The sequence below is a fragment of the Aythya marila genome, assembly GCF_965140915.1.
Source record: "Aythya marila genome assembly, chromosome: 1".
In the NCBI taxonomy this organism is placed as follows: domain Eukaryota; kingdom Metazoa; phylum Chordata; class Aves; order Anseriformes; family Anatidae; genus Aythya; species Aythya marila.
The window spans coordinates 71,693,045-71,705,190 of NC_139042.1; the positions used below are offsets into that span (position 1 = coordinate 71,693,045).

Sequence of the window (12,146 nt, forward strand, 5' to 3'; positions counted from 1 at the left end):
GGTAGACTATGGATGACTCTTGGAAATGTAAAAACTTGGAAAAAAAAATCTTAGTGAGTTTCCCAGAACTCTCTCTCTCTTCTTCAGGACGACTACCGGGACACCTAAAGCCTTTGGTTGGCTTGTAAAGTCTCCTTTTATAAACGTTCCCTGTTTCCTTTTCTTTCTGAGGACTAAATATGATTTGCTATAATCTTTTAAGATGATTGATAGAAGAAAAACACATCCCTTCCCTTTCTAAATGACAGACTAGTGGTTATAGTCAGGAAATAGAGCCTCCCAAGTCTGACCATGGAAATTATTATCTGATCAAGAGATTTTTTTAACCACGAAATGGCTGGGTACTACCCGTGTTTCATATCAAAGATATGCAATAAATAAATTATTGACATGGTAGCTTAGGAAAAAATGCACAACATGCACAACAGCAAAAGATTCCCTAGCCTAGCCTAGCCTAAACACAGGGGCAGTCATCCGTAAGGGAGCAGACATAGCCTGATCTTTACACTTTAGATTGGCCTTTGGGGTTATCCAATGACTACTGAAAGTGAAATAGTGTCTCTGAAGACAAGATTAGAGAACAAATATTTTGCCTTCTAGATAATCTGTATTTCAGGTATCTGCTCCTCTTTTGTCCAATGACCATTGCTTCATCTTCCATCAAAGTTGCAGCTTCAACAAGTTGGGTGCAAATCAGACCTGAGTGTGGTAGTTAGCATACTTTCAAGGAAGGAAGTGGTTAAGACTTTGAATATTTTCCAAAGAGAGCACCGAATGTGCGTGATCTTTCTCCTAGGGGAGTGCTCTAGAAGAGGAGTTACACGTGCTTGAAAAGAAAGCACTTGTATTTTTAAGGAAATCCAATCTTACTGATGTACCTTAAGCATGCTCTTTACTGGCATGAGGTCAACTCTCTCAGTCCTGTCAAAACCCAATTGCTCCATAATTGCAAATAGATATCTGCTTTATACTTGTCTTTAAGTACCTTAAGTACTGCTACTTTATGTTAGGAGAAGCAGCTCTTAGGGGATTATAGTCAGTGGCTGTCTGAGAATTGTCCCCAGCTGGAGCTGAAGCTCTGAAGTTCCACCTCAGATACATTTCAGACATTTTTCTGCACCTATTTCTTATGGAGATGCTCATTTCTCAGCACCACAAAAGACTCTCAGGCAGAATCTGATCTCCCAAGACATAGTTCAAGCACCAAAATCACAAGATTACTCCATCTTCTCCTGTAGCTCTCCCTCTCAGTCAGCATGTACCCTCCAGCATCGAGTATATCAGGGCTTTTTCAGGCAATAGTATCCCTCTGAATGAGCAGATGGTTGATTTTTTTTTTGTCTGTCAAAAAATTCTTCTGTAGTATCTACACTTAGATGATTGAAGGCTGTACCATCTTCCACATACATAACGGAGCTTTTACAGCACTAAGGCTAAGTCAATATTAGTAAATTAAACACTGTCAGAGCCTGGGTTCAGGCCGTGAAATTCACTTCCTTCTGTGGTTACAATGCTGGCACAGCTTTGATTCACACCAGCTAATGCTCTCTCAAGCAACTTGTGCAACTTAGGAGTTATCATAGACGAAAGACCATTCCTGAAAATGAGTTTGGATGTAGCCATCCTGTTTCAGGGAACAGTTGTTGTTATAGATGTGTCAGATCAGCTGAGGACCAGAGTAGGACTGGTCTCAGCACATGGACGCAGGGCAGAATTAATAACCGTAATAAACGCCTTTTCTGGCTAGACCACTAGAGGGTGTACGCAAACGTGCTTTGCCTTGAAGTTTTATTTTTAGGTTACAGAGGCACGGATATTTCAGGTTTTTCTCTAGAGTCTTTGAGGAAATGAGCTGGCAGGATCACGTTTTGCTGTCCTCTACAACCCACTTACATCATCTGTAACATGCAACCCAAAGTCCATCTTCCTCTCCATTAGCTGCCGTCCAGAAATGTCTCTCTGTTCTCCTCTACATGGACTGGACTGCCAGTTCTCCTCCTATTTTTCTTTTTTTTTTAATTATTATTCGCCACCCCCCACCCCCCCACAGCACTTCTGTTCTTGCTTGTCCACAGTTTCCTATCTCGCCCTCCCCCCTCACTCCAGGAGGATTTCCCGTTGCTTCCACACTGACTGACTGTCACAAGGAGAAATAATAAAAGCACGAAAGGCTTCTCCAGGCCTTCAGCTGCTGAACCACTGTAGCACAGAAATGGAGTCTACTCAGTGTGCCTTCAATCCTGGTATAACAGAACTTCAGCTGAGCACAATTTAGACAATCTCGACATCTATATCTTTTCAAACTTGTGGTTAAACAAACAAACAAATAAACCTACCACCACCACCACCACCAAAAACAAACAACAACAACAACAACAACAACAAACAAAACAAACAAACAAACAAAAAAACAGTCTTTACAAGAGGATTCCTTTCTTCTTGCTTATTAACCTAACAGCAGAGACTTGTGTTCCTGAATATTCCCTTATTGCCTCAGAAATTGCCTCACATATCTAAACTCAGCATGTAACATCCTGCCAAAGAAAATGCAACACGCTTCATCTCAAATGTTGATCAGACTTACAGGCAGCTCTCTAAGGAATTTGTCTAGCCATGGTCACCACTGAAGTTTCCGTGCTGTAGCAGATCAGATTTCCTCTTGGAGAAAGAGCTGCAGAAAGGACCAAAGAAAAATCTTTTAAGAGTCAGCTGCTTCTAAAATATATATATATATATATATATATATTTACAAAGAGCACATCTAAAGATGCTGAACAGTGACAAGTACTGATAATGGTGCCTTTCTTTGTTTTAAAATGCAGTTCACTAGCTGCGAAACATACCTGTGCTAGATTGCTAAAGATGTACAATATCCACATCTGAAGAAGAAAAGAAGATAAAAGAGCACATATTTTTGGTGACTTTATATTTTCTTTTCTTATTGAATCAGGAGCAGCATGAATAAGGTGCAGGTAGTAAGTAACCCTAGCTGCTTCATCATGACAATACCAGTGCATAGTATCTCTTATTATTTCAAGACCTAATGAGGAATTGGGAGACCAAGGGCCTGAGCATAAATTTTTTTTCAATTTACCAGCTGTTGAATAGAAATTCCTCATGCAGTAGTGTAAAAGCATGACAAAAACATACTGCTTTTGATGAACAAGCTCATAGATGCATTGCACCAGCTTGGAGAATGCTTGGGTTTTCCCCAGTCCGTGAGCAAAAATGCAGAATCTCTCTTTTAGGATATCAATAATGGTTAATATCCATTAAATATATATACACATATATATATTGTTACATTAAGAGTGCACAGGATATCTCTCTCACTTTCTTTTTAGTTAAATATTCTGCATCACTGAAAAAGAAAACTGCCAATGGAAACTTTCAGTAAGGATTGAAGGTTTCTTAGGAAAATTGTGTGAGAAGAGACCAGATCAAATTGACAACACCAGATTCCAAGGATGAAGAAAATTAACCCTGTGGGATATTTCTCTTTGATTAACACCATAATGTAGACAAGAAAAAAAATAGTACCCATTTTAAACTTATTTAAAAAAAAATAACCCTAATGGTCGGGTGAGAAGTTCCTCTCAGGTCTCCTGTGTATAGTTAGTAAACCCAAGAGGAACACCAACTTGACTGTCTAGTTCCAATCAGAATGCGAGATGCTGGCAGTAAGAGAAAAAAAAAGGCCAAAGCAGAGTCCCAATAACATTTACTTATAACATGAGCTCATTTTTTCCATAAATTTTTGAGGCACAAATCAAGGCCCTCTTATTTCTATAAAATCATTTTTCAGAGAACTCAGTTTTAAATCTCATCATGTACACTATGAAAAACATAAGATTGGCATCAGAAAAATATGTCAGGTGTCAAAAAGGTCCTTCTGCCCATTCGGAGTCTTTGCAAACAGTTGTTGTCAATGGTGAGGCATTCTGGACTTCTGCTTCAAAACAGCTTTCAAGGTGGAAACTATGCAAATATGTAGTGGAATTATTAGGCTGCAGTAGGCATGCAAATCACCACTACATCACTTAAATGCACTGAGAAACAGTCCTGGTGTCTCTGTGCTTTCAAGCAGGACAGAGGGAGCCCACCACACAGTAACTTCTTAAGGCTGGGTTGTGGGATGCTGGTTTCTCCCCTCTAGCCACTCAGCTAGAAGGCAGCCGGGAGAGACCACACTTACCATACAATGAATGGGTTTTCTAGGTTTTGTTTCTTTTCCATCCTGATATGCTGCTACATACAAGGTATGCCTCCTTCTGACAGAGAGCAGAGGAGTACAGCCTTTTTCCACACCAAACAAAGATGCTGAAGCTGGAGAGAATGCTGAGAACAAAGATTTTAAACCACCTAAGCCAACACCCTATTTTCTACACTTACAGTCATCAGAGAGAGCCAATTTGTCTGCCCGGGCAGATGCATCAGGGATGAAACCAAATCCACCCTGAAAGACAGAAGGTGAAAAAAACATTTTCAATAAACATGCCTGAAGGGATGCTGAAAACTGCAGGCAGAAGCAGTGGGTAAACTGCTGCTGGTGATAGGGAAGTCCTGGGTTCAGTTTGTTCTTCCCCCACAAAGCTGATATGCACTTTCACTTGAGCTATGCCTGGGCAATAAGTGGGAAATGCAACTGCAGGATGGGTAGACATACCTCAGCCAGCTTTCATCTAGCAAGCCGCAGCATTAATAGCAACGCACTTCAGCATAGATGACAAGTATTTACCAGCTAAGGTCAAACACAACTCTAAGGAACAGTAAAATGCTTAGCATCAAACTGATCAGACTAAGGTTGATGCACGTTTCTCCCCATGCTGTAGCCTCTTCCCCAGCAGCATGCTGACATGCTCCCTGGCTGTGTTCATAATGGAAGAGCCGGGGCTCTTGATCAGATCACCTGCACTAGGGAGCTGAGAAACCTTGGGCACAAGTCTGGTGTCAGCTGGATTTGGGTTCAGTGACAAATCTCTGCTCCATAGGGTATTTGAAGGGTGAATTTCATTACAGAAGTCCAAGCACTACCATCTCACAAGTAGGGTGCCAGTGATTTAGGAATGAAGTCCAAAAATTGATGGGACTTATATTTCCGAATAAAACAAATGCCTTGAAAACCTTAACTGGATTTTCCCTACTACTATGCATAACATCCAGAAACCATTTATACCAAACACAAGGCACAATTGCAGAGCTAATCTCCAAACATTAAAACTGATTACAAGCAAAAAGAATTAAAGAAAAAAAAAAAAAAAATCAAATGCCAAAAAAATGAATCTCCAGTATATGACTTTACCCAGGGATCCTCATAGCATGTACAAGCTCACTTTCTGCAGGGTGACTTGGTGACAGCCCGTTATTACAATAACTGCCATGCGGAGGGCTATTTTATGTTTGTGTCTGAACTATTAAAAAGAAAAAAAAAAAAACGTTCACACAAATATTCTCTCTCCCTGTCTATTAAGAGACAACAAATGCAGTATGCAAGAGTGCACTCTGCTGTGAGACTTCCTTCTGGTGCCGCTCTGTCTGAGCTCAGTTTTTATGCATCAAAAGACCCTGATGAAATTATATCTTTTTATGATATGCTTCCACCCTCACTTCTGTGCATATGTTCAGTTGCTGCAAACCTCAGGAACAGTCTCAGGATGACTATAGTACATGACTCTGCAGTAGCTGAAGATAAGTATCAGGTCCAGTTTTATGAATAAAACTGGTCCAAAATTATCTGGTTTTGTTTTTCTTACAGCATGTAGCAGCTCTCTCTTCCTCCTTTTAAAAAGACCTTTGAAGACATACTACGATTATCACTGCCCTCTGTACTAAAGCAAACTGTACACCTGAGAATCCTTATTTTGATCATGATTTGCAAAGCGAACTCCTTAAACTGGCGGTAAGAGTCTTCTTTCTCTTCTAATGCAGTATTTGCTGTGATTATTCTGACCTCTGACTAGTAGTAACATACCTTCTTTGTTATTGCTGCTCTGTTACTATCCCATATATTTCTTACTTTATTTCTAATGCCCACAGTCATCTGGGACAAAGACACACATGCAGTTCTTGGATTCAATGAACTTTGTTCTCCCTTCAGATGTAAATAATAGGAGGGTGAGCAAATCAGTCCTGGCTGAGACTGACTCCACTAAAAAGCAATTTTGAAGAAAAAAAACAACAATCAAGAAGTGAAAAGCTGCAGTCCTTACCTGATCTGGGATGTACAGTGCACCTTGAAAGCCTCTTAAATGACAGAGAAGAATTAGAAATAGTTGAAAGTTTGCATTCATCCAACCACAGGGCTCAGGAAATGACCGTGTATTTTGCAACGATTAACTCCTTCCTCACTAATGTCTTCACTTTTTCAAGTACAATAGAAAAAAAGTCATCTTATCCTTCCACTGCAGTTTGGTAACTAATGCCATACTTTACACACAATTTCTGTTTCACACTGAGAACATGCAGGTGGCCAGAGAAGATGACTCTGATCCCCTCCATGGAAGAGAGAATTTGCAGCATCTTCTGCATAACTGTGACAAAGTACGTTTTACTGTTGTGTGAAGCTTATGTGACGAAACATAGAAATGACTAAGTAATGGCTTGAACAGCTAATTCTCAGTTTTAGAAGATGCTTAGAGCAGTATTCTCAACATGACTTGGGATGTGTCTCCCAGCAGAGCAAGAAAAAAAAAGTTATTTAGAAAGCAGCATCCATTATAGTCTGGACAGGCATTTGGTGTGTATGTGGTCTGAAATACTTCTTTGCACATAGAGTCTTTAGGTGAAAACTGGGAATGCTGGAACATCAGGAGTTAGGTCCCATGCACATAAAAACCTTCTGCCCCTAAAAGACTGTTCCTTTGCTGGATGTACTCACTCAACTGAGGCATTTCTGAGCCTGACAATCCCACGAAACCATTGGCCTGGAAGTTGTGAAGGTCAGTCCCACCAGGTGCACAGCTGCCTTTGGGGAACTGGCACTTCCATGCTGAACCCGTGCTGGCATTGGGGTTCTCTGCATGCAGGCATAGGGGTGATCAGCACCCCAGAATGAATTCCTCCCACCCAAAAGCAGCAGTCTGAGAAAGAAAACATTTCAAAGTCTGGATGGCAACGCTGAACACAGACCTGGGTTTTGTACCCTTCTCCTTTTCTTACAATTTCGAAAACAAGTCCTGGACATGCACACGTGTATGTGACTTACACAGCTCTGAAGTCTTCTCGCCTAGGCACGTGTGTGTTTTATTTTAAAAACCTTATGGGGGGAGGGAAATGTCACTCCTGCACTTGGGATGTTGGTAGAGGAAGAGAGAATAGAAATGTCCCCAGCATGCCCTTTTGTATGATGTTTTCATAGCTACAGAGCCCAGCTAGGTTGGTTTGGATTTTGGCTTGTCTTTGACACAAACTAAATCTGTGTTTTGTGCAGCCCACAAAACAATGCCTGAACCTGCAAACTGCATCTTTTCATGGAGTAGGAGGTGTAGGGGAGGGACAAGTCTCTCTCCCCCTCCTGAATGGGATGCTTACAACTCCTTTGGGACACTAGGAAAGGAGGGGAAACAAGGAGGGAAGACAGGTTGCTGAGGATGAGGCTCAGGTTTGGGTGCTGCTCCAAGGACAAAGAGTTCCCTGCCTAAAACGTGTCAAAAGTTCACAGAATCTACAGAAGTGGGTCTAGTCCAAGCTTCTCAGCAAGGCTGAACACACAAAACAAGATTTGAAGTGTCAGTGAGACTGTGCTGCTTTGGGAATTTTCCATGGGAGATGCACTGTATGAACTACATCTATCAAAGACTTCAGTAACAAGGATCAGTGCTCAGCATTGTCCAGCTCTTGCTGGATGATGGTTTTCATTAAATGTGTTTCTACTTAGATTATTAATACTTGCAAGATACTGTCACTCGGATCTTGGATTCCTCTTTGCAGAGTAGTTGGGCTTCAGCAAAAAGACTGGAAAAGGTATACATCCCAGCTGTGTGCTTAGGGAATTATCCCCAAACGTGGGAGCAGGGACCCAGAAAATGTTCAGACTTCAGCATCTTCCACTCTCCCCACCAGTACTGTGGGTGACTGTGGCTGAGAACACTTTCCCCAGCGTTGCTCACAGCTCCTGTGCCTGGTGCTGAGAGCAGTGCTGCACTCACATTAGACAGGGTTTAGGTTCCTCCAGACAGGCAACCACCGTGGGTGCTTCCTCCCTCCCACAGAAAGCAGCAGAGGCTGGTACTTCAGCCTGAAAAGCCTCTGAGCTTGTGGAGAGACCTGTGTTTGGGTTATCTGAGGCAGGGCTAGGATTGTCTCACCTGGCCCTGGATGCTTGCACTCTGGATGTCTGCACTAGAGCTAGTCGTTCAAGGCACCTTGAATATAGGCAATGGAGAGAAACAGACATTTATAAGGCTCATTCTCTGAGAGTTTTAACAGCCAGCAAGAATTCCTTTTGCTATATATATACACATTTGTATATTTGTTAATGAATTCAACATTTTATAAAACTAAACAAATAAATTCAGAGACATTATGTCCAGTAACACTGACTCACGGTGCATGCTCTGGCAAGGCACCAAGGATTGTGATCTGCCCTAGATGTTAATCCTTTCACACTCAGAACTAACAGGGATACTCATGGTTTTCATTGTAAATGAGTGTTTGGTTTCTTTTTTGGAAAAAAAAAAAAAAAAAAAAAGTAATTAAAAGGGACAAAACATTCAGGTGATTCCTCAAGCTAGGGCTATTTATTATATTGCTTCACATGCAGAAGCATCCTTGAGTTTTGTATAAAACACAGTTACAGGACAGAGACTCAAGTTCTTCTTGCCTTGACTCCTCTCACTTTCACATACAAAAACTGAATCAACTGTCAGTCTGTGTCAGCTGCCAGACTTGCTTCTCACCATGGGCCTACAGGTAAACAGGAAGGAGTTTCAGTCTCATAACTTCAAAGCATGCAAAAATATTGAATCAGACATCCTAAAAGCTAATGAAATTTGGTTTGTTTCATAGGCTGTTATTTTTTAATAAGTCTTCTTTCAGCTCAAACATGGCAGTTTAGAAATAGATCTCCATTGCCACTTTTTGATCCCTAAATCTACAAATATTTCAGATTTTATAACTTTAATTCACTACCTGTGTTAAAGAAGCTTCACCCCCTAAATGAACTTTCTGAAAAAAAAAAAAAAAAAAATCAGCACTTACTTTTGATAAAAAATACAAAATTTGGTGGTACTGTAGTATTACATGATATAATGGGTATTATTCTTATAACTGTTGTTTCAGGATAATCCATATGATGGGATCCATTTGTCCACTTTCAGATTTCCTGAGAAAGCAATTAAGTGCTAAGAAAGCATTACCCTGAAAACTGATCATGTCTTTCAGAATGATTATGAGTGATGCTGTGGATTTTTATAGGTTGGTTGGTTTCCTCTGGGTGAAGTTATGGCCCTTTGCAAACCCATAGTCAGTTTCTTACTGAGCTCAGTAGGGTCAAGAGTTCATCTTCTGAGTCTTCCCTGGAGCCATCTCAAGCAGTTTATGAATATTTGTGTTCCTTCCTCTGTTGGTATGAATCTGCACTTTAACTACGTTCTCCTGGGAGAATGGGTTGTGATTTTGCTACTGCAAGTCATTTAGGAGTACTCTGGTAATTAAAGATTTTTTTTTTTTTTTTTTCTTAAGTGATGTTAGAAAGCTCCTAATTATAGAGCCACTGCAAAGATCTTCCTCTAGTGTGAATCTGTGCCAGCCTTGAGGGTGACCTGAATGTGCCCCTGGCTCCTGGTGCCTATATGAAGTGGAGCGAGGAGTTACACAAGGCACTGAGGGCTCTCTGGCCTCAAGACATACTGACAACTTGCACAAAAGCAGAGAAAAAATAAATGGTCTTGGGGAGCTGCACTAAGGCTAAATGTGGTTATTCCCAGAGGAGCAAATGTGCAGTTACAGGCTAATTCTGTACCTGCTTTGGGACATGCCAACGTGCTGACAGACCCGGCCTGGCAGTCAGCATGAACAGAGGAAGGCCTGGCCATTGGAGCACGCGGCATGATGCTAGCTGTGATACAATAAAAGTAGGAGAGGCAAGCTGTCATTGCACTCTTCCTAAAGGGTTCCTCATCTTGGCTATAGGTGAGTTAGGAGGCAGAGAGAGGTTGTGCAGGTGGTATGTGTGCGTGGAGGTCTGCGCAATGTGGGACTGTGAACAGAGTGCTGATAGATGGGCAACCATTAGGAAGAAGTCTTGTGTGCTGAGAGTGAGGAGGTGGGAAGGTGAATCTGTACAGAAAGGAGGAGCAGAGAGGGAAGTGAGGGGAGGTGGCAGGAGCAAGAGAAGTTGACAGAACAAGTCCCAGAACCGTGGGAAGGGGACAAGCAGAACAGAGGGGAGGAAAGAGAGACTGCTGATGCCCTTTCTGTATCATAGCAGAAGGGAAAGAAAGCAGAAGATTATTCTGTGAGACTTCTGCTTTGTCGTCCAGCACTAGGAGGTCTGGGCAAGTCTCCAAGACTTAAATACTTTTTTGCATTCTAGGCAGGCAAGACTGACAGGCCACAAAATGTCCCATAGCAAGGTAATCTCTTCACAGGGATGGAGGGAAGGTGGGTGACCAGTCAAGAGAAGGAGGAGAGGCCCTCCCCATAGCCATCCTGGTATCTCCACACACCCTAATGCCCACCCAGCAGAGCTTGGAACCAAGCTGTGATGCCAGCAGTGACAAGAACAGAATACATTATTCCAGCCCTCATCTTCCAGGTGGCAAATCTCTTTTTTGCCCTTGCCATTGAGATGGCTGTGGTATGATGCCCTTACACATCCAGTGAGACTCCAGACCTCAACTATCCATTTCAGTGCTATCATGCCACAATCTATGGAGCTCTCCAGATAGAAGACAATTATCCTAACTCTCCAGGAAATAAGCAAACAATCTTGGCCCATTTCTTCTAAACCTAGATTCAGCATCCCAATGTGCTATGTATGTGATCAGGTGTGTGACAGGAGATAAAACCCACCTAACACTTTTGCCTTGCACAAGGAGATATGACCTGTTTCCTTGTACAACTGCAAGGCTTTCATAGTGTCAAACTGTTTCAGCTGTTGGTTATTCATTCTCCAAACTGCACGTTCATGCAATTCTGCCCAATAGAAAATGAAGGGAAAAAAACTCAAACCCAAAGTGATTCATTTCAGTGCTTTCAATCTGACATTTTTGTTTCAGCATAGGAAATGTTTGTCATAGAAAATGAGTACTGCCTAATTCAGTAACAATAGTAGTAGTGTATGGTATAGGTCTTTGCTTTGCTTGAAAATGGTGTTGCATTTCTTAGGGGAGATTTTCAGCTACTGGACTGCAATGCAGTTTGAAGCCATGATCTCTCCAACTACACCTCCTTCATCTCATCCAGAAATATATCTTGCTTTTTACATTGAGGTGAATGTCCTGGCTACATCCCAGAACTGAACTGTCTCAAGACTTTGAGGCACTCAACCTCTTCTCCTCCAAGCACACTCACACTTGTCCCTTGGTTTCTATGCAAAACTGGAGGCATTCTCCAAATGAGACTCCTACTTGTATTTTTCTTTTAGGTTTTCCTGTGCTGTGTGGAAGGAGAGTGGGAAGAGATGAGTGAGACCTTATTGCAGGAAGAAACGTGAGAAAAGCTGGAGGAGAGAGAGAGGGAGAGTGATGATAGATGGCAGAGGGGAGTGAACATTCTATGGTGTGCAAGGAGGAGGGTAGGGCAGGAGAGTAGGGGAAAGGAGAAAAAATCTCTTTGGCAGGAACACACATGGGCCATAGCTTCCAAATCAGGAATGACAGAAAAACAAGGCTAAGGACCCAGTCTCATCAGAAGTACTGTGGCATGCATCAAAGCATAAGTTCAGATGCAGAAGTCATCTTTCCTGCTCTGTGTTGTACAATATATTAAACTATCATCTGTGCAAAATGAATCTGCAGCCTGGTGACTGGTAACTGTTCCTGGGAAGGAAGCAATGTCTGGACTGAGTAGCACAAGGTGCTTCAGTTTCTTGAAGCTCCTCTTGCGAAGCACCAGACTTCTGCTTCCAGTCCTGTGGCTGCCATCTTACAGGATCCCTGTACCACTGACTACTTAGAAAAAACAATTCTTAAACATAAAGATGT

The 12,146-nt window shown here is 41.8% G+C and overlaps 1 protein-coding gene across 1 annotated transcript in view; it reads right to left on the bottom strand.

Annotated features, from left to right (window-relative positions):
* Positions 1-6,264, bottom strand: part of P2RY8 (P2Y receptor family member 8) — a 34,076-nt gene extending 27,812 nt beyond the window's left edge. Inside the window, exons 1-3 of the mRNA XM_082782614.1 lie at positions 6,210-6,264; positions 4,393-4,456; positions 2,585-2,671 (exon numbers count right to left, since the gene is read on the bottom strand). The gene's annotated coding sequence lies outside the window, so the exon portion shown is untranslated. The remainder of the gene's footprint in view (positions 1-2,584; positions 2,672-4,392; positions 4,457-6,209) is intronic.
* Positions 6,265-12,146: the final 5,882 nt, after the last annotated feature.